Source organism: Phascolarctos cinereus, unplaced genomic scaffold (genome assembly GCF_003287225.1).
Source record: "Phascolarctos cinereus isolate Bilbo 61053 unplaced genomic scaffold, phaCin_HiC Scaffold_4;HRSCAF=312, whole genome shotgun sequence".
Taxonomy (NCBI): domain Eukaryota; kingdom Metazoa; phylum Chordata; class Mammalia; order Diprotodontia; family Phascolarctidae; genus Phascolarctos; species Phascolarctos cinereus.
The window spans coordinates 628,754,862-628,778,377 of record NW_027555847.1 but is presented as its reverse complement, the minus strand read 5'-3'; positions in this window follow the sequence as shown (position 1 = coordinate 628,778,377).

The window sequence follows — 23,516 nt, the reverse complement described above, 5'->3', positions numbered from 1 at the left end:
TACATATAGAGCTCTAAGGTTTACAACAAGCTGTCCACATGTTAACTCAATGGATCGTCACAATAATCCTTTGGGGTAGATACTGTCGTTATCCTCATTTTACAAAAAAGCAAACTGATGCTAAGAGAGGTTAAGTGACTTGTTTAGGGTCACAAAGCAAGTAATTGCCTGAGGCAGAATTTGGAACAAGGTCTTCTTGTCTCCAAATCTAGCCTTTTATCCACTGTATGACTTAGCTGCCACTAAAATAACACAAAACTATATATAATCAGGTGTTAAAATCAGATTGTAAGTTTCTCGTGGGCAGAGACAGTCATTTTTCAACTTTGTGTCCCCAGTGTTTAGCACAATGTATTGCATATTATTTTTATTATTTTGAGTTGTTGTCTTTTTTGGTCTGGATCTATGTTTTATCATTTTAGAGAACTCCTCTGGAAGAAACCCTCCCACTGATGCAGGTGATTACTGCTATAACTATAGTGCAGATCAGTAGTAAAAAAAACAAAAAACAAAAAACAAAGACCAAGATCCAGTGACTTGAATGGTCATTGAACTTGAGCCCCAAAAGGCCTCATAAAGGGAAACCCCCTGAACCTCCCCAAAACAGGTTTTATACTCCACTTTTGCAGTTTTGCACATAGGAAGATTTTTGGTTTTGTTTTTATGTGACATTAAGCCTACTACTAGTAGTAATTCTTTCCTGTGAGGCCTAATAGAACAAGTTTAATCCATCTTTCAGGCGACAAGTCATCATATACTTAAACACAGCTATCATTCCTCCCACCCACTTCTCTAAACTAATCCCCACTTCCTCTAACAAATCATCATATGACCTGAATTTAAAGTCTTTCATGGCCTTTTCTGGATACTCACCAGCTAATCAATATCCCTCCTAAAATATGGTGACCCATATTGAACATAATACTTATATGCATTGACTCAGGAAGACCTGAACTCAAATCCTGTCTCAGAGACTTACCAGCTGTATGACTCTGGACAAGTTACTCAGCTCTCTGTTTCTTCATCTATAAAACAGGGATGATAATAATAGCACCTATGTCACAGAGTTGCAAAAACGAAATAACTGCAAAGTGCTTTGAAAACTTTAGAGCACTATATGACATCAGCTATTTGTCTATGTTCACAAGACAATTGGTAAGTGTGATACAAATAGCAGCGGAAAATTTGCAAGTCATTCCTCATGCTCTCCCCAGGAAGCATGTGGATCTTTTTTAGCCAAAAAAGCAACTTAGCAAACTGCCCTTTCAAAAACACACACCCTTTGATGAGCATTCTCTGGCAGGAATAAGAAAGCCACGTGGTTTCTTAATTGTCTTCAGCCCTACGGAGCCGGAGCTGCTCCTTAGGGTAGCAGCAGGGTAAGGTGGAAAGAGCACAGGTTCTGAAGTCATGGGATCTTAGGGCCACAGAGCAAGAGATAGAAATGACCTCAAAGGCCAAGTCTAACCCCCTCATTTACAGGTGAGGAAACTGAGGCCCGGTGATCAGACTATGATCATTTCCCATCCTTTTGGCTAAGATGAAGTGTATCTCAGGCTCTTGTATGTCCTTTTATAAAAATCTTTCTAGAGGGCTTTTAATAATTTAAAAAATACTCTACTGTGCTGTCTCAGCACCTACAACTTAAGTGACTTATCTAAGGTAACAGGTATTAAATGTGAAAGACAGGATTTGAACCCATTGCCTCCGATTCCAAAGTCACTGCTTGTCTCTTTTATTTACTACCTGTGTGACTTTGGGTAAGTCACATCATTTCTCTTTGTCTCAGTTTCCTCAATTATAAAATAATAGGGTAAGACTTTTTGGCCTCTGAAGTACCTTCCAGATCTAATCCTATAATGCTATCCCATGATGGTAGCTAGAATATAACTTAATACAAGACTGGGCAGATTCAGTACTCCCAAAGTTCCTACAACTTTGAGAGAAGCCAAGAGGCAAAAACATGAGTCTAAGAGGCCCAGCTCTATTAGTTTCCACCTGTTCAATAGCAAACAAGACACTCTCTTAGTAGAGCTCCATTTCTTCATGTGTGAGGAAAACACTTTGTAAACCTTAAAATAATTTATAAATAAGAGCTCTTATGGTTATCCCTCCATTAGAGTTTGGTGTCATGTAAGTCTGACCAAGCTAAAAACTCTTCCAGTATATACCCTCCAATAGTCTGAGTGCCCATCACAGAAGAAGCTGAACTAAAGGGCTAGAACAGGAAAGTTTAGAAGTTTTTAGTGTCATAAATCCCTTTTATAGGCTGTGCAAGGACTGTATTTTGCCTTTCTTTATATCCTCAGCACTTAGCCCGGTGCCTGACACGTTTTAGATGCTTAATGAATGCCTATTAAAGCGATATTATAACAATAATCAACTGTAAACTTTAGCTATTCTAATCAATAGAATGGTCCAAGACAATTCCAAAGGACGCATGGTAAAAAAAATATACTATCCAAATCCAGAGAAAGAATTGATGAACTCTGAGTCCAGATTGAAGCATTATTTTTTTACTTACTTTTTTCTTGGTTTTTAAAATATTTTTTGCAGCTTGACTAATATGGAAATATGTTTTGAATGATCTCATATGTGTAATTGGTATATTTCTTGCCTTTCCCAATGGGTGGGGGAGAGTGATGAGAGTGAGAAAATTTGAATCACAAAATTTTAGAAAATGAAGGTTAAAATCAACAAAGTATAACTTTAATAAATAAAGAAATGCCTGTTGATTGAGCAACTGACTGGGGTAACCTATGGACCCCTTCTCAGAATAGTGTTTTTAAATGCATAAAAATATATATAGGATTATTAATGAAGGCAATTGAGATTCAGTCACTAAATTTGGCAATTAATCACTTTGCTTTTCTTAATGGTCTTCTTGATCCATCAAGTATTCCTTCCTTGACAAGTATCTTACTTATAGTTATCAAAATATTAAAAAAAAAAACCCCACACATTTGAAGACAGCATGTTAAGACTTTCTGCCATTTAAAGAATCATCACTAGGGCCTTGGTCACCAACTGATGAGTTTTTGTCCATAGCAATTCACACAAGTCATCTCCCTACCAAGTCATGGAAAGGCTCCAACTCTGTATCTGTAAAAGGAAGCCCCATAACAATGAAATCATATGTCTTGGAAGCATTAAAGGATAATTATTCACTCAACCACTATCTTCTACACGGGACTTTTCCTGCCACTTCTAGCACGTTGAAATTACCTCATGTTTATTTTGTGTTTATTTTGTACATATTTATGTGTGTATGTGTAGTTTTCCCTAACAGAATTTAAGCTACTTGAGAGCAGGGACCTTACTATTTCTGACTATGCACCCCTAGCACTTAGCACAATACCTGGAGTGTATTAGGCACTTGATAAATGCATGCTGATTGATTGGTTGATTAATGCTGCTGGTGTTAATGATGAGGATGATTGCTCATTTCAGTTAGCAATATGGTACCTAGAAAAACATTCAAATCACTGGATCTCCATCTTCTCTTTTTCTCCTGCTCTGCACTGGATAAGATTTTGCCATGTAGCTAGATTTATTGGGTAGTAATTACCCATGTTTCTTTTTCTCCTTCTTAAAAATCGCTACCATTTTGTACTTATCGTGTGTGACTGTTCAAAACCAATTGCTCGGCTCATTAAGTTTATTAGATAGTTCTCGTGCACCTTGAGACACAAACACTAAATTTTCCAACTGAATGCTTCTGGGAGCTCTTTTACTTGTCTTTTCTGATCTGCCAAATATTCCTTCCTCACTCACTGAATATTCCACTTAACCTCCTAACTGGATATCCAATTTAAGACCCAATAGAAAATATACCAACCTAGAAGCCAGAAGACCTGGGTTCAAATGTAGCTCCAAGATTCATTAGCTCTGTTACTGTGGGCAAGTCATTTCACATCTTTGACCTTCAATGTCCTCATCTGTTGAAAAAGAATAATTCATGCACTGCCTACCTTACAAGCTTGTTCAATAAGTCAATTGACAGGAATTCTTTAAGTGGCTACTATGTGGCTGATACAGTAATTGGCAATAGAGATACAAAGACAAAAACTAAACAGTACCTGCCCTCAAGAAGCTTATATTCTAGTAGGGGAAATTGCATGTACACATAGAAATAGATGCAAAATACCTGTATTCTATGAAGGGACAGCATGTATAAAAGCAATGATACAGAGGTTATCTGCAAAATTAATACAAGATAATTTTGGGCATTGGGGAAAAAGAAGCACTAGCAGCTGGAGGAATCAGGAAAGGACTTATGCAGGAAATGTTGTATGAGTTGAGCTTTGAAAGAAGCAATCAATTCTAAAGGGTGGGAAAGAAGAAAGAAATACATTCCAGGTATGGGAATCAACCCATGTGAAGACATGGAGACAGAAGGAATTCCATATTTGAAAACAGCAAGAAAGTCAGTCTTAATGGACTATCGAGTGTGTCAAAGGGAGTCATGTATACTAAGTGTGGAAAGGTAGGCTAGAGCCAGACTCTAACAGGCAAGTGCCTGACAGAGGGGTTTGTATTTGATCCTAAAAGCAATAAGGAGGCAATGGTGTTTATTGAGCCCATGCAAGGCATGGTGAGGCCTTTGTTTTAGTTCTGTGGAGGATGGAATGGAGAGGGGAGAGTCTTGAGGCAGGGAGACTGGAAATATGAAGTGGGTTCTAGCCTCGTTCAAGGACTGAGTAGCTAAGTGACTTTGAGCAAGTTGGGTAATCTCTCTTGAGCTGTGGTTTCCTTGTCTACAAGATGTGGATAATAACACTTGCACTACATGCCTCTTATGGTTGTTGTGAGAGAAAAAAACTTCTCTATAAATCTTAAAGTACTATGGAAATAAGAATCGTATTTATTTTTAGAAGCCAGGGCTTCTGATTCTCATTCCCATGACTTTCCCATTCTATCATAGCAAGCATTATCAGTTACCCCTACCTACTGGATATCCCATCTGCATATATTCATGGCACCTGAGACTCATCATGTATAAAAGAGCCCATTATTTGCCATCCCAAGCCTGCCTTGCCTCCTTACTTCTTCATTGCTTTTAACAGCACCACCACCCTCCTAGTCAACAAGGCTTGGAACCTTGGAATCATTTACTATTGCCTCTTTCTTAACTCTTGTGTCCAGTTGCCAAGTCCTACAGTTTTTACCTCCTCTACAGGCTCTCTACAGCAACCTACGTCAGGTTCCCATTACCTCTCATGTCAACTATTACAATATGCTCTTAGCTGATGTTATTGTCTGCAATCTCTCCCCTCCACAATCCGTTGTCTGTACTGTTACTCAAGGAATCCTTAATCTCATTATTACTGCACCACTTCCATACTCAAAAAACCTTCAATGGCTCCTCATTGCCTACTAAATAAAATTTCCAACCATGTTGTCCAAGGTTTTCCCCAATGGGACTCCAGCCTATCGTTCCAGTTGTATCGCAGTGTGTCATATACCAGTAATGTAGCCTTCTACCCCACCCCAAATACATTTGTCCAAATCCCTTCCTTTTTTTGAGGCTTAAATCAGGTGCTACCTCCTCCATGAAACGTTCCATTACACATCCTGATAAAAGTGTTCTTTCACTCCTCAGGTTTCCCATAGCACTTTGTCTTGATCTCTCCCCTACATTTATTTCATCTGTTCTGTAATTATTTGTGTTCATGTCCTCTAAGTAGATTGGAAACTCTTTGAGAGCAAGTCTTGTGCTAAATTTAGCCTTGTATCCCTAGAGTCTCACACAGAGAAAGTACAAAACAAATACTGATTTAAACTGAGTGGCATGAATTCATTTACTAATTCTTTTTTAAACTGAAGGGATCTTTTAATTAGGAGCTGGGACAGGGAGCAAGCAGGAAGGCACCAAGTGCCTTAAAAAGGGAGGACAAGAAGCACTATTATTTGAAGACAAAAAGCAAAAGGGAAGACTGGGATCTGCAGAGCTCAGTCCCACTTCCTTTACATGATTTTGGCTAGCTTGAGAGGTTTTTTTTTTAATTTGTGGAATAAAACAAGTATTTCCATGATACAGTATAATATAGTATAATAATAATATAGTATAATAAATTATTATTATTATAAGGATTGCACATGATTGTAAGTCTATTATGTACAACTTGCTATTCCACTTAAATATATAATAAAGTTATCATGTAAATGTATTTCCTTTTTTCCTTTTTTTTCTTTCCTCTCCTCCCCTACCCATTTTTGAATTTAATCTCTGATATCAATGATCTAGAGAACTCTCAGTGAGGATATTCCTTCTACCAAAGCAGATTAGCACACATCAGCAACTTAGTGTTGGGAAGTTTTCTAGGACAGTGGTCTCAAACTCAAATAGAAATGGGGGCCACCAATCTGGACACAAGGATTCCTGCAGGCTGTATATTGACTTAGTTTTAAAATGTAATATTTTCTCTGTTTGTTATATTTTTTGCTTACTTTGTAAAACTTTCTCCCAAACAAATTTTAATCTAGTTCCATGATACTCAGGAGAATCAAGGATCAAATGCAACCAGTGGGCTAAGTGTTTGATGCCTCTGGTCTGGAGTTCTGAGAAATTTAGTTTTGCTAAGTCTTACACAGCCAATATGCATCAGAAGTGGGACTTAAACTCAGGTCTTCCTGACTGAGACCAGCTTTTGATCCATTTTGCCATGCTAAATATTACTTTCCTAGACCCCATCTCCAAGAACTATTTATCTGAAAGAGAAATCAGAACTTTAAGGCAAACTGAAAAGTCAATGTTCATCAGAGATGCAAGTCTTTCTAATTTAAGTGTTGAAGTATGGTGATGAGGGTTAAAAGTATGACTGGGGTAGGCAGGTTGCAAAGCAGAGTCGGGGTAAAGGAGACAGTGGCAGCATATTTATCCTGCAGGATCATACCCCAGAGGTAGCAAGGAGGATGGGATGACATAGAAAAGAATGGATAGTTCCCAACTCTGCTGATGAGACTACAAAAGAGAAAGACTTGTTCTTCAGAGACATTTGAGGAGATAGGAGAGAAGGTAATAGAAGACATTCCTTGTTTGCTAAGACAGAGGCAATGAAACATAGATCACCTATCCCACCCAAAGGCTTGAGAAATGAGGCAAATTATAGGTTTTTGAGGTAATGGGCAACTCCAGGAATGGCTGAGCTAACCATTGGCTTTTATCATAGTCTATCCCCAGGAAATGACATGGGTAGTGAGTGAGTGAGTGTGTGTGTGTGTGTGTGCGAGCGCGCGCGCACATGTGTGTAAGAGTATGCATGTTTGTATGTTACACAGAATGACCTCCACAAAGGCTCTAGAATCACGGTTAGCATTACTATAAACCATAGGTGTCAAATATATGGCCCAGGAAACACCATTCCCAAATGTAGCCCAGACTAGATTAAAATGCAATTGGGAAAAACAAATAGAAATACAATAAAACATAGATAATGTTAGATTTTAAATCTAGGTCAAATGAGGCCTGCAGGGGTCCTTATGTATAGATTAATGACCCAGGTTTCTATTTGAATTTGATATCACTTTCTGTTCCTGTCGTTTCAAATGTGTATAGCCTGGCTCCCCAGGAAGATGATCTGTTTCTCCAAGGCAAGGGCTACAGCCATTGATCTAGGATTCCCCACACCTAGAACAGGGCTGCCCCAGTAGAGAGGACTCAATAAATGCTTGTTAACTTGCTGACTTGTTGACATGGGGTCAGTAACTTGTAATGGAGCAGGGTAAATGGGCTTATAAACCAGACAAGGGAGCAGTTGCTGGTGGTGTGGACAAAGTCACCATTTCCTAGGGTTTCTGGAGCCTGTAAAGAAAGGTCTCTCCCATCTACGTAGTGATCTTGCTCTCCCTATTGTGTCCCAGAGAAGTTTCAGTGAGTAAGGCATTCATCATCACCTTTTATCTTCTTAGCAGTTTCTGATAATCACTTATTTTTAAATAGTGCTTTATGGTTACAAAATACTTCCCCATAGAGCTTCAAGTATTTCAAAGTCTGTCCTGTATCAGGGGAAATACCTTACTCTGTTCGGCCCCAGTGGATGGAATCAGGAGTAACAGGTGGAAGTTAAAAAGAGGCAGTTTTAGGGGGCAGCTAGGTGGCTCAGTGGATAGAGCACAGGCCCTGGATTCAGGAGTACCTGAGTTCAAATCTGGCCTCAGACACATAACACTTACTAGCTGTGTGACCCTGGGCAAGTCACTTAACCCCATTGCCTAGCCAAAAAAAAAAAAAAGAGACAGTTTTAGACTCAATGTAAGACTGTGTGAAAATTGAATGAGCTGCTCAGGAGGAGAGGGAGGAAGGAGTCTCTCATCACTCATCAATCTAATTTATCACTGACCAGTGATATTATAGACAAGATTTGTATTTCCATTCAGTTCAACAAGCATTTATTAAGTAGATAGGGGTCAAAAGAGATGACCTCTGGGGTCCCTTCCTACTCTCCATATATACATATGTCATTTTCCATATGTTTTATGCAACTGGAAACTTCCATCCAATTCACTCATTCATTTCTGCATCTATTGATTAAACAACCATGTACTATGCTCCTGTGATGACCATAATACCGTATCAGTTATAAGGCAGTGTGATACAGTTGATAAATAGCTGGCTGGGCTCATGTCTTACTTCTAATACATACTGCTTGCATGGTCCTGGGAAAGTCACTTAATCTTTCAATATCTTTAAGAGTATGAGTTTCAGATAGAGTACTGATGTGCATTAGTAAGGGAAGTTCCTGAATAGTTCTCTGTATAACAAAATTGCACATCTGGTTCAAAAAAGCAAAAGACACAAGATAGATACAAAAGATATCACCCTTGTCCTCAATGTAATTTGCATAGTTCTGTCATTCATTTTTCCTGTCACCTCTGTATCTTTACACAGCTATCACCATAGTTCAGGACCATCACCAATTACTCAGACTATTATAATAATTTCCTAATTACTCTCTCTACCACTAATCTCTTCCCTTTCCAATCTTTTCCTTCACAAAGCTGCCATATAAAATCTCCCTAAGGAACTGTTTCTAAGTCACTCCCCAGCTCAAAAATCATTAGTGGCTCCCTATTACCTCCAAGATAAAATATAAACTCTCCAGTCTGACATTTAAATTCTTTAACAATCTGGCTCCCACCTTTAGTTCAAATTGTATTTCTCAATGTTCCCACTAATGTACTGTATGTGGCTGCCTATCATTCACATGATGAAGGTTCATTCTAAACTGACACCTCCCTTAAAATAACATACACACCTTTTTATTATATGCTTAATAGATCACACACAATCCTCCATGCAACAGCAAACATTCATTTACAAAACACAAAAAAAAAAGTCTTAAAGAGTTCAGTTGCAAAAATACTTGATATCCATAACATTCATCCCCTAACAAGTTGTCAGAGTGCCTCCTATGTGACCAGGACTGTATCAGGCACTGTCAGGAATACAAAGAAACACATAAAAAGGCCATTCGTCTCATGGAACTTATGGTCAAGTCATATCTCCAAGTTATACCACCTGGGGCCAAGTGGAGCAAGTTTTAATACTCCTTCCAGGTGGGAGTCCTAACACCTAAGGACAGTAACTATGTTCCCAAGTGACAGCCTTTTACATACTTAAAGCTAGGCATCATCCCCACCTCTCTCACCCCCCACAGAGCTACTTTTCATAATTATGAATAGGAAGGGAGAGTTTTTCACCAAACAAGAGGTAGAAGTATTCATAGCAGATAAAATGGACCAATTTGATTACATGAAATCCAAAAGTTTTTGCATAAACCAAAATCAATGCAGTTAGATTTATAAGGAAATCGTGAACTGGGAAAATATCTTTGCATCGAACTTCTCTGATAAAAGGCTCACATATAAGATACATAAGACCATTCTCCAACAGACAGTCAAAGGATATGAACAGGCAGTTCCAAAAAGAAGTGCAAACTCTAAACAAACATACGAAATAATGCTCCAAATCACTAGTAATAAGTTGATTTCGAATTAAAACAACTCTAGGGTTCCACAACACAGTCACCCAATCAGTAAAGACAAAAAATGAAATGCCAGTTTTTGGAGGGACTGCAGAAGCCTTTTAGATGGGCTTTCTGTCTTAGATCTCTCCCTACTCTAACTCATACTTCACTGAGCTGCAAAATGAATTTCCCAAAACACAGATCTCACGGTGCCACTCTTCACACACTCCCCAATAAACCCCAGTGGCTCCCTATTATCTCCAGGATTAAACACAAAATTCTCTTTTTGTAGTTTAAAACCCTTCACAACCTGGTCCTAGAGCTAGGATGCTAACTTTCCATCATTTCATTTTTCATAATTCATGTCTTTATTTCTATTGTTCAGCCATGTCTGACTCTTCATGAGCCGATCCGGGATTTTCTTGGCAAAGATGCTAGAGTGGTTTGCCATTTCCTTCTCCAGTTCATTTTAAAGATGAGGAAACTGAGGCCAACAGGGTTAAGTGACTTGTTCAGGGTCACACAGACACTGAGTGTCTGAGACCAAATTTGAACTCAAGAAAATAAGTCTTTCTGACTCCAGGCCCAGCTCTCTATCCACTGTGCCAGCTAGCTGCCCTGGATTTATGTCAATTTGTATTTTAAATGACTGTTTACCCCCAAAGAGGGAGATTAATAATAAAGGCTCGTGTTTGTAAAGCATTTTGCATACAGTATCTCATTTGATTGTCTCAACAATTCCGTAAGGCAGATGCTATTAATTATCCTCATTTGCCACTAAGGAATCTCAGACTCACAAAAGGTGAGTAACTTGCCCAGGGTCACAAGACTTGTGACTGAGGAGAAATTTGAACCCAGGTCTTTCTGATTCCAAGTCCAATATTCTTTTTATTACTTCATGCTAGAGATATGCATACGTTAGTAGAAGAGTGTGGAAGCTTCTTAATAAAAGGATATTTTTTAATCAGAAGTCCAAAGGGTGTTTTTTTTTTTCCCCGTATTTTCTTAGCAAGTAACTACTGAGGTTTTGGTTGCAGGAGGCAAAATCTGATTCAACATTGTGCTCTGATGAATCGATTGCTCTGGTAGACAGCTGGCGCTACCTGAAGAAGGGAAATCACTCTGTCTCAGTTCTGGTTTTTTCTTCTGTTTTGGGGTAGTCATCCTTCCTCTGAATACAATTTAGAGTGCCCTAAAAATAACATGTGAAGAATTCTGAGTGCTGCAGGGAAGGGTGAGGAAAGGTGATGCCATGATATTTGATTTCTTTTACTCTTGTCTTTGTTCCAGGAGGCAGCGAGGTGTAGTATGCAATACTTGGAATCTGCAGGACCTGGGTTCAAATCCCACCTAGGTCATTTATTAGCTGCAAGTTCATTTGCGAGTTTTTTAACCTCTTAGGGGTTCAAACGTGTTAAGTAAGTGTCTGTTATAATTACTGCAGCATTGAGGGCCCATCCAACATACAGCTGTGGTGCTGCATTAAGAGCATTCAGTTCGGCATCAGAAGACAGAATGGTGGGTGGTCTGTGGCTTCTGCAAAACTCCCAAAAAATTCCCACTTAATTTCTAATGCTGATCCATAATATATCAAAACTGCAATGGGGAAAGTCATGATATGGAAGGAATAACTGTAAAGCAATTTGCAGACTTTAAAGTGCTTTATAAACATTAGCTATTGCCATAGTTCTTATTTTCAGTATTGAATGAATGAGTAGTTGTTGAATGTTGAGCCAATATTTGCATTGCTTGGAAGAAAATAAACATACAGAAGGCAGACTCATGCCCCACCTTCAGTTTATTAGTTGTATGATCTTAGGCAAGTCACTTGATTCCCTGAGTCTCTTTTTTTTCTTCTGTGAAATGGATATAACAATAGTCATATTGCCCACTTCACAGGGTGCTCTGAGAAATTGCTTTGTACCTGTAAGTCCCTTGTAAATGGGAGCTACGATCAATTGTGGAGCAGGGATGGTATTACCTTTTATATAGATATCGTGTTGTAGTGGATAGAGAGCCAACCTTGGTATTAGGAAGACTTGGGGTCAGGTCCTGACTCTGACGCATTCTGAATGTGTATCCATGGATATTTCTAACTCCTCATCGCTGCAGGCCACTGTCTAAGGATATTCATTGCAGAATAACTGTTGACCTGCATTGATAAATGGAGTTTCCTTATTAGGAACTCTGTACACTAATGAAATCACAAATCTGGACAGCCTTCCTAAAACAAACACACACTTTCTGTATATTGATCACATGACTGCTCGTAGAAATTGGCTGTGGTCTTGTATAGAGGGAAAGGATGTAGTAAGGGATCTTTTATGACTTGTCTTTTAAAAATAAGGAAGGAAAAAAAAATTAAATGGAGCTAAAGAAATAAATTAACAGCTAGTTAAACAGCCAAGTCAGGAAGCCCCAAGTTCAAATACCAACATAGGTGCTTACCCTGTAAATCTTGGCATGCCATTTGATCCTCAGCCTCAGTTTTCTACTCTGTATAATGGAAATAATAATAATCACTACCTCACAGAGTTGTTGTAAGGAGCAAGTGAGATAACAAATAGAAAGTGCTTCACAAACCTTAAAGCAATAGACAGCATAAATGCTTTATTATTATTTTATTATTAAATCATCAGTCATTGAGAAGGTGATACAAAAAAAGTTCACTGGGTCTATTTACACACTTTTTTTTTTAATTGCCAAATAGGGAACTCCCTGGTTCAGGGTGGAGTTTTCTGCATGGTTAGATTAATCAAAACACAGAGAGGAAGTGAAAGTCCAAGAGAGCTGAACATTGCCTGGGATGCAAAATTTTGTGCTGTTGCAATTTTTGTGGGGTTTGATATGTAAGGACTTAAATCTGAGTTCTATAGGGTCAGAATTATAGTAACTGTAGAACTGGAAGAGACTTTAAAAATCATTTAGTCCAACCCACTCTTTTTACAGATGAGGAAACAGACTCAAAGAGGGAGGGATTTGCCCCAATTCAGAAAGCAAATTAATGTCAGAGTCAATCTTGCCTACACTACACCGAAACCAGCCATCATTTTAGTCGTCAGGTAATCAAAGGACCCACAGAGTTTTTTTCCAAGTCTAAACTTTTGGTTTTTTTACATTTTTACTTAGGGAATGGAGGTGGGGAGAGGCACTGGAAATGATCATAACAGAGTCGCCCTTTCCCTTACTCTGTGTATCGGGTTGCTTCTAAAGGATTTCAAAAAGAGCTCTTCTCTGAACTCCTTGATGTGCAGAGTGAGTATTAATAATAAAAATAGTAATAATAGTAAATGTACGTTATGATGATGTTACCAAGAACAACGTTCATTGTATTTCCATGGTGCGACAAACATCTTGGGTTTGTTGAGCAAGTAGTATAATTCCATAATAGATGCATTGAGATAGAGGTCACACTGGGAATTCATTATTTCATTCAAGAAACATTTAACTGTCTACTATGTACCCTGCATTGTGCTCATGGCTGGATCAGAAATAAAGGCAAAAACAGTCAAGGAAGTCTATATTAACAGGCAAAATGGTGGAGTAGAAAGAGTTTGAAAAATATGGAGTGCAACATAGGTCTTACTCCCAGATGTAAGACCTTTAATCTTTGTTGGTCTCATTTCCTCATCTGTAAAATGGGGACAATAATGGGATCTAGTTCACAAGGTTATTGTGAGGATTAAATGAGGTGAGCCAGTATATACAGTGTGTTCCACAAAGCTTCAAGAACTTTTTAAAAGTGAGGTATTCTGAATTCTTCAAAGATCCTAGTGTTCCATGATTCATGGTCACACATCATCATTGGAAGAATGCTATAGTTAAAGAGAGAGAAACAGCAAGCAATAGCCTGGAGATCATAAATTTTCCAACTGAAATCCATCACCTCAAACCACCCTTCACCCTTCTACTTGTACTCAACTATAAGTCCAGTTCGGTATTCATCAAATATATATACATACACATATATGTATGTGTGTGTGTGTGTGTGTGTGTGTGTGTGTGTGTGTGTATATATATATATATATATATATATAGACAGAGAGAGAGAGAGAGAGAGAGAGAGAGAGAGAGAGAGAGAGAGAGAGAGAGAGAGAGAGAGAGAGAGAGAGAGAATTATTGTTTAGTCGTTTTTCTGTTGAATTTGACTCTTTGTGACCCCTTTGGGGTTTTCTTGACAAAGGTATTAGAGTGGTTTGCCATTTTCTTCTCCAGCTCATTTAACAGATGAGCAAACAGAGTGACTTGCCCAGAGTCACACAGCTAGTAATTCTCTAAGGTCAGATTTGAACTCAAGAAAAATGAATCTTCCTGACTCAAAATCTGGCCTAACATCCTGTTTGCCTCAGTTCCTCATTTGTAAAATGAGCTAGAGAAGGAAAAGGCAAACCATTCCAGCATTTTATTTTAAAAAATTGGGTCACAAAGAGTCAAAAATGACTGAAACAACTGAACAATAACAAAATTTGCATAATGAACATGTATATATATATATACACATATATACATATATATATATACATGTTTATGTGTATATACACATATGCCTAGGCATATATTCACATGTGGGTATGTCTGCACAAATATACATGTGTAGGCATACATGTGTGTGTGTATGTATATAGATAGACTTACTCAGTGTCCTGGTTGCCCATCTAGCTGTGTGGTACTGTTACGATTATTATTGTTTTGGTATCACACTTGAAAGATTATGTCAATACAGAAATCCATTTTGACTGACCTACCAGGTCAGTTTTGCAAGAGTACCAATCAATTCAGTGAAACAATTAGTTGATTTGGGGATTTTTTTCCCCTGCCTCATTGATTAGTCAAGTCAGTTAAAACAGTATATGTAGGAGATGCACAAGCAACATTTAATCAGACTATGAGAAAATTACTGGATATTTTCTAATAAAAATCTGTTCTCTTTTTAAAAAAAAAGGCCTATGAAATAATGGTAAAGGCTTCAGAGATACTTTAGAAGCCAGGAATGTTTGCTTATTCTGCAAAGATTCATTTGATAAATATAATCAAACCTCACTAAGTCACATGAACTAGGGGTAGGCCGTTTTAGTGGTCTTCTAGCAGCTAAAGATTGGAAGAGCAATCCGAATTTTGCTGATTGTTCCAGAGGGCAATTCGATTCATAAAACATTTATTAAGCATTTCCAATATAAAATGTGAGTAGAATGACAAAATGGATAGAGGGCTGGCTTTGAAGCTAGGAAAAACTAGGTTCAAGTCTCACCTCTGATACATATTCAATGTCACTTAATACTCAGCCCTCTAAGGCAATGATATTGAATTCAATTAGAAACAGGTGACTAAAACATACACAAGGATCCATGAGGGCTGCATATTGACTTAGAAAATGATATAATAACATTATCTAGGTTTATTGTATTTTTATTTATTTTGTTAATATCTCCCAATTGTATTTAATCTGGTTCAGCTACACTCAGGAGTGTTGTGGGCCATGTACTGGACATGTTTACTTTAGTCAATTCTCCAAAACTAAAAGTTGCAGAGAAGATGCCAACCTGTATTGGTAGAGTCATTTTTCACCCGGGAATTCCCTGTACCAATAAAATCACAGGTCAAGTACACATGCCTCATCTCTCTGTACAAGCTACTGGTGGGGAAGCAGAGGTTATCGAGATAAAATCAGAGTCCCTGCTCTTAAGGAGCTTGTGATCTAATAGGAGGGATACAGCATATATAAAAATGAGCTTGAAACAAGATACAATGTGATGAGGGCAAAAGAGAGATCCGGGCCAAGTGCTCTAAGAAAATATGAGGATCAGTGGAAAGAAGTTACATCAAGACAAATCTTGCCTCAAAATAAGCAAGAATTTCTTATTAACTAAGACTGATCACAGATGAATGGGCTGCCTTATCCAGTCACAGCAGTTCTTCAGGCACATATTACATGATTATTTGTGTGAATGTTATAGCAGGAATTCATCCTGTAGGTATGGGCTGGACTGATATTGAATAAAAATTGTTCTCTGGGGAAAACAAACAAAAAAACCACATAGCTTGTATTTGGCATCTTCTTCGAGTAAATAAACAGGAAAAAAAAAGTCATATAATGTCTAAGGTCATTTCCAATTAACTCTGAAGTTCTATGATTCTCTGAATGAGTTAAAACACTGATTTACAGACTATTTAAAAGGAATGCAATTGTCCTATTTTCAAACTAGGCAAACAATAATATTTAGTAATAGTGTATTGGTCACCTGCTTTAGTAAAGAAATAAGAATGATTTGATAAGCAATCATCTGGTTGATGAGGTGTTTTTAAAAGGCCAGAGAGTGTACATATTGTGTTCACTATTTTTAATGTGTCCCAGGAATTCTGTTCACACTATTAAATTAGGAAGAAATGAAAAGTGCAAGAAGTGCTATATTCACCACATTTCCAAGACCAGATTATACAATTCCCCTCTTTCTTAACCATCTGCCCATAGTCCTAGAAGCAAGGCAGACAACGGTTCCATGTCATTATCTTGACATGTTAATAAATTGAGGAAATACAACTCATGGTACTGTCATCATCAAACAGGAAGGATGAAATCACCACTCATCAGATCAAGAAGAATGAAGAAACTAGGAAGTGATGTGGGGGGATGACAATTGAGGAAGAAAACCCAGTCAGAAAAGAGAGATCAACAACACTGCTAAGTTCAGAGGATATCTCAGTTTTTTCCCCAAGTCAAAGTTAAAAAGAGATATGATGAAGGGTGGAGTAAACATATCATACAGACCAGTGGCCATCAAAATTTGTGCCAATACAACTCAATCTGAGAAGCATTTACAAAGTAGCTAGTCATTCCATACAGATTGAAGCATATTTTTTCACTTTATATTTCTTGCTTTTTTTTTTTTGCAACATGGCCAATATGTAAATATGTTTTGCATGACTTCACATGTATAATTGATATCACATTGTTTGCTTTTTCCATGAATAGGGGGAGGGAGAGGATGTGAGACTCAAAAAAATTTTTAAATGAATGTTAAAAATAAATAAAGCACCTAGTCTGTGCAAGGCTCAAATCCCAAATAACATTAACAATAAGAACAATAATAATAGTTTAAAATTTTATAGTGCTTTTAGGATTTTCAAAACACTTTACAAATATGATCTTATCTGATCCCTACAGCAACCCTGGAGGGTAGGTGCTATTATTATCTTCATTTTGCAGTTGTGGAAACTGAGGCAAACAGAGGTTAAGTGACTTGCCCAAGGTTACTAACCCAGCCAGCATCCAAGGCAGAATTCAAACCTCAGGTTTTCTTGCTACAAGTCCAGTCCTCTACCCATTATGCCACCTAGATTTGGAATACATACTGTGACTAATAGATGTCTAATCAACCAACAAACATACATTAAGCACCTTCTATGAGCCAGACACTGTTCTAGCTAGGAGATGGGGACAGAAAAGTCAGTTCCTGACTTTTAGGTATTTACATTCTCCTCATATATTTTACTCATATATTCTAAGCATACTGAAATCGGGCAATAACATGGCAGTAATATTTTTTATTTATAAAATTTTTATTCATGTATGTATTTATTTCATTCTGAACTTGAGAAATAAAACAAGCATTTCTATAACATAGTAGAATAAAAAAAAGATGATTGCACATGAAACTGGAATTCTATTATATGCAACTTGCTATTCTTTTTAAATATATAATAAAGTTATATTATTATATTATATATTACAAACATACATGAAAATATTATGTACCATAAATATATAATAAATATAATATACAAATATACTTTATTATAAAGTTATTTTATATAATTTTATATTATATTTTCATGTAACTTTCTTTTTTCCCTTTTTTCTTCCCTCTCCTCCCACCCCCACACTAGAGATGGCTACCATTAGACTCAAATATGTATATATGTATATTATATATATGTAAAATCATTCTATAGAGACCTCTATTTATCAGTTCTTTCTCTGGGTACAAATAGCATCTTCTTTTGTACGTCCTTTGTACTTAATTTGAGTATTTATAATAGTCAAAATGATTTAACTGCTCAAAGTTGTTCTTAAAACAATATTGCTGTTAATGTACACAGCGTTCTTTTGGTTCTGCTCATTTCACCCTTCATTATTTTGTGCAAGTCTGTCCATGTTTTTTCCAAGATCATAGAGTTCATCATTTCTTATAGCACAGTAGTATTCCATCACAATTATACACCACAAGTTGTTGCAGTTTCCAGCTCTTTGTCACCACGAAGAGGGCAGCTACAAATATTTTAGAACACATAGGTTCCTTTCTTTTTTCTCTAATCATCTTGGGAAACAGACCTAATAAAGATACTGCTGGGTCAAAGGGTATAAGCAGTTTAATAATTCTTTGGGCATAATTCCAGATGGATCTCCAGAATGGTTGGATTAGTTCATAGTTCCACCAACAGCAAATTAGTGTCAAAACTTTTGCACATCCCTTCCAACATTTGTCACTTTCCCCTTCAATCATTTTAGCCAATCTAATAGGCATAAAATGATATCTTAGGATTGTTTTAATTTGCATTTCTCTAATCAATAATGACTTAGAGCATTTTTTCATGTGACTATAAGTTGTTTTGATTTCTTCATTGGAAAACTGTCTGTTCATATCCTTTGACCATTTATCAATTGGGGAATGACTTACATTCTTACAGATTTGACAAAGTTCTTTATATATTTGAGATATGAGACCTTTATCTGAAAAACTATAAAAATTTTTCCCCTTTTGTCTGCTTTCCTTCTGATCTTGGCTAAACTTGTTTTATTTGTAAAAAACTTTTAATTTAATGTGATCAAAATCATCCATTTTATGCTTCACACTGTTCTCTATCTCTCATTTATTCATAAGTTATTCACCTATCCATAAGTCTGACAGGTAATATGTCCCATATCTTCAGATTTCCTTATAATAGCTCTCTTTATATCTAGGTCATGTATCCATTTTGACCTTATCTTGGTAAATGGTATAAGATATTGGTCTCTACCAATTTCTGCCAGACTGCTTTTCTGCTTTCCCAACAATCTTTTTTTCCAAATAATGAATTCTTATCCCAAATTCTAAAGAGAAGTAACCATCACAGAGTGCAGTATGCATGTTAGTATTTAGGAAAGAAGAAAAGTGCTAAAAGAGAATTACTGGATTTGGAAGAGTTTGGGCCCTAGTTCTGGCTGTATGACCTTAGGCAAGTTACTTTAGCACTCTTGAGTCTGAGTTTGCTGATCTGTAAAGTGTGGATAAGGATAAAGTTTACAAAAGACATATCTTGCCCCATTGGATCCTCAGAGCAATCCTGGGAGATAGTTAGCACCAGTATTAATAATGTAATATCTCAATATTCATACTACAGCACTCATGCTCTTGTTTTGTGGACCCAATGATTAAAGTCACTTAGTAAATCTTAAAATGTCCTAGAAAATATAGTGCCAATGAAAATTTCTCTGAGACGAAAACCAGGTATATCTGATGCTTTCAGTCGATGTCTTTGGCCCCTACTGTTTGGTCTAACACTTCCCAGCCCTGGCATCTTCAATCCAGAATGGTCAGGGGATAGTGGAGCATTAGAGATGTAAGAAATTCACAAAGAGACTAGTAAAGTAGATAATTAGCTGATGCTTGAGGAAATGTTCATTTGACAGACAGATAGCCCTAATTAGAAATTTGGGCCCTAGAAATACTTTTCAGATTTGAATACTTCAGAAAAAAGAGGGTCACTTCCCAAATACCTTCTAACCCTTTGCATCAGGTGGCATTTGGGTCTCACATACTACTAGCCCTGATACAGAGTAGAAATAGAGAAGAAGGGAAAAATTTATAACCAAACAAAAGGTAGAGAACATTATGGAATGCAAAATGGATAATTTTGATTACACTAAATTAAAAAAGGTTTTGTACAAACAGAACCAATGCAACCAAGATTAGAAGGAAAGTAGAAAACTGGGAAACAGTTTTTACAGCCACTGTTTCTGATAAAGGCCTCATTTCTTAAATATATAGAGCACTGAGTCAAATGTATAAGAATACAAGTCATTCTCCAATTGATAAATGGTCAAAAGATGTGAACAGGCAGCTTTCAGATGAAAAAATTAAAGCTATCTATAGTACTATGAAAAAATGCTCTAAATCATCACTGATTAGAGAAACACAAATTAAAACAACTCTGAGGTAGCCCCTCACACCTATAATATTGGCTAACATGACAGAAAAGGAAAATGATAAATGTTGGAGAAGACATGGGAAAATAGGGATACTCATGCATTTTTTGTTGAGTTGTGAACTGATCCAACCATTCTGGAGAGCAATTTGGAACTATGCCCAACGGGGTATAAAACCGTGCATACCCTTTGGTCCAGCAATACTGCTACTAGGTCTGTATCCCAAAGAGATCATAAAAAAGGGAAAAATGACCCACATGTATGAAAATATTTATAACAGTTCTTTTTATGGTGGCAAAGAATTGGAAATTGAGGGGATGTGCATCCATTGTGGAATGGCTGAACGCGTTGTGGTATATGAATGTAATGGAATGCTATTGTGCTCTAAGAAATGATGAGCGAGCAGATTTCAGACTTACATGAACTAATGCTGAGTGAGGCGAGCAGAACTGGAAGTGCAATGTACACAGTAACAGCAACCTTGTGAGCTGATCAACTGTGATAGACTTAGCTCTTCTCAGCAATACAATGATCCAAGACAGTTCCAAAAGACTCATGATGGAAAATGCTATCTACATCCAGAGAAAGAACTATAGAGTCTGAATGCAGATCAAGGCATACTATTTTCTCTTTTTTTGTTTTTTCTTTCTCATAGTTTTTCCCTCTTATTCTGAATCTTCTTGTACAACATGACTAATGTGGAAATATGTTTAACATGATTGTACACACATAGCCTATGTCAGATTGCTTGCTATCTTGGGGAATGGGGAGGGAAGGAAGGGAGGGAGAAAAATTTGGAACTCGAAATCTTATAAAAATGAATGTAGAAAACTATCTTTACATGTAATTGGAAAAAATAAAATACTATTAAGTGGATTTAAAATTTGAACATTAAAGGGGGGGGGTGCACTAGGCAATGGGGTTAAGCAACTTGCCCAGGGTCACATAGCTAGTAAGTGTTAAGTGTCTGAGGCTGGATTTGAACTCAGGTCCTCCTGACTCCAGGGCCACTGCTCTATCCACTGAAAAAATTTTTTTTGTTTGTTTTTACTGGGCATTGGGGTTAAGTGACTTGCCCAGGGTCACACAGCTGGTAAGTGTTATGTGTCTGAGGCTGGATTTGAACTCAGGTCCTCCTGAATCCAGGGCTGGTGCTCTATCCACTGCACCACCTAGCTGCCTCAAAAATTTTTTAAAAAAAGAAATTTCCTCTGTAGAAAAATGACTCACATAAAATCCCACATGTAGTACTTGATGTCTTCTTTAAAGGAGAGAAGCAAAGTTTGTGGCTTAAACAAAAAGGCAAGGCCTCTGGCTTCCCTTCCAAGTATTCAATCCAGTTGGTCCTAAACAGAAACCCCTCCAGTGGAGGGGATTTGCAAACTGCCACCATAAGGCCTCAGGATTCAAAGCTTCCTTCTTCCCAGTCCCTTCTGATTGTGAAGGAAACAAGAATCAAAGGGCCCTGATGGAGTGTCATTACCATGAAAAAAAAAAAACACAAGGGTGCTAGACAGAAAATCGATAGGAGGCCACTGGCACTTAGGACTTTTTTTTAATAATCAAAATAAAACAAAACTCAAAAAGCCTTAAAAAAAATATCCTTTCTTGATATCCAACCTTAATTTCCAGGAAACAATGGGGCATGTTTAGTGCTGCAAAGTGATGAAGTTGGGAAGTTCTACATTAAAAAAGAGAAAACAAAATAAAATAAAAAACAAGGTTACCTCAAATCCATTGGTATGACTCATATCACTAAGCTTTATCTTTCTTTTGGGTTTTTCTTTTTTCCACAGAGGAACTGAGAGGACATAAGACAGTTTCTCTGGAAAATCTTAAGAGAAAGTTCTTGCTAGCACTTTTGAGAGAGCTTTCCTCCATTGGTAAAATTTAGTAACTGACACATAATAGGAACTGTGAGGCAGCTAGGTGGTAGAGTGGATAGAGTCATAGACTGGGAGTTAGGAAGTCTTGAGTTAAAATCCTAGTGGTATGACCTGAGGGAAGTCACTTAATGTTTGATTAGCTCAGTTTCTTCAACTGTAAAATGAAGATGATGATATCTCCCTCACAGGTCTGTTGTGCTAATCAAATGAGATAATATTTGTAGAATGCTTAGCAAAGTGTTTGGCACATAGTAGGTGCATAATAAATGCTTTCTCCCTCACTTAATAACTGCTTCTGGAAGGCAGAGAGGAAGAAATGAAGGATAATATCAGACATGCTGCTTTCAGGTTTGCTAAGCACATGACAAATCAATAAGCATTTAAGAATCTCCCACTGCATGCCAGGCACAGCTAGAGATTAAAAGTCAAAAATGGAAGGATTACTGCTCCAAAGAGTGAGACAACATGTATGTACATATGTTGATATATACAAAATAATTATAATTCCTGGAGGTAGGCACTAGCACCTGGGGGGAATCTTTGAAGGAAACTAAGTATTCTTAAAGGCAGGAGGTGAGAACAGAGTGCATTTCAGGCATGTGCGACAGTCTGTGCTAAGCCATAGAGATGAGAAATGAGGCATTGTGTGTGAAGAACAGCAAGACCATTTTGACTGAACCAGAGAGTGTGTAAAGGAGAGTACCGTACAATAACGCTGGAAAGGCATGTTGGAGCCATATTGTGAAGGACTTTAAATGCCAAACAAGGAGTTTATATTTGCTCCTGGGGGTAACAGGGTGTTTCCAGAGTTTGTTGAGTAGAGGAATATCTTGACCAAATGCATGCATTAGGAAAATAGCTTTGCCAGCTGTATTCAGGCTAGACTGGAGTATTCGAGAGGCTTGAGGCAGATCCATTAGGAGGCTATTTTAAAAGACTAGATGAGAGGTAAAGAGGGGCTAACCTAGTGATAGCTATGGTGGAAGTGTTAACTTTGAGTAGAAAAAAAGTGGATGGAGGTTAGGAATGTGGAGGGGAAAGAAGCATGACAGCAACAGATTAGATATGTGATACAAGAGAAAGTGAAGACTACAAAAACAATCGAATGTTGAAAACCTAAATGACCAGAAGGATGATGATGATGCCCTTAATAGTAACAGGAAAGTTCAAAAGAGGGGCAAGTTTTGGGGAAAAGATGAGTTCTGTTGGGACATACTGAGTCTGAAATGCCTGGGTACGATTTTCTAGGTACAAATTCTTTTATATGATTTTTACAACAACCCTATAAAGGTAGGTGTTATCCAAATTTTTCATGTATGCACATATGCGGAAATTGAGGCTTATATTCTTTGAAATTTTCTTGTAATATGTCTTTTTATATGTAGGCTATGGAAATGCTTGTTTTATTTCTTAAGTTCAGAATAAAATAAATAAAAATTTTAAATTTACAAAAAAAGAAATTGAGGTTCAAAAAGATTA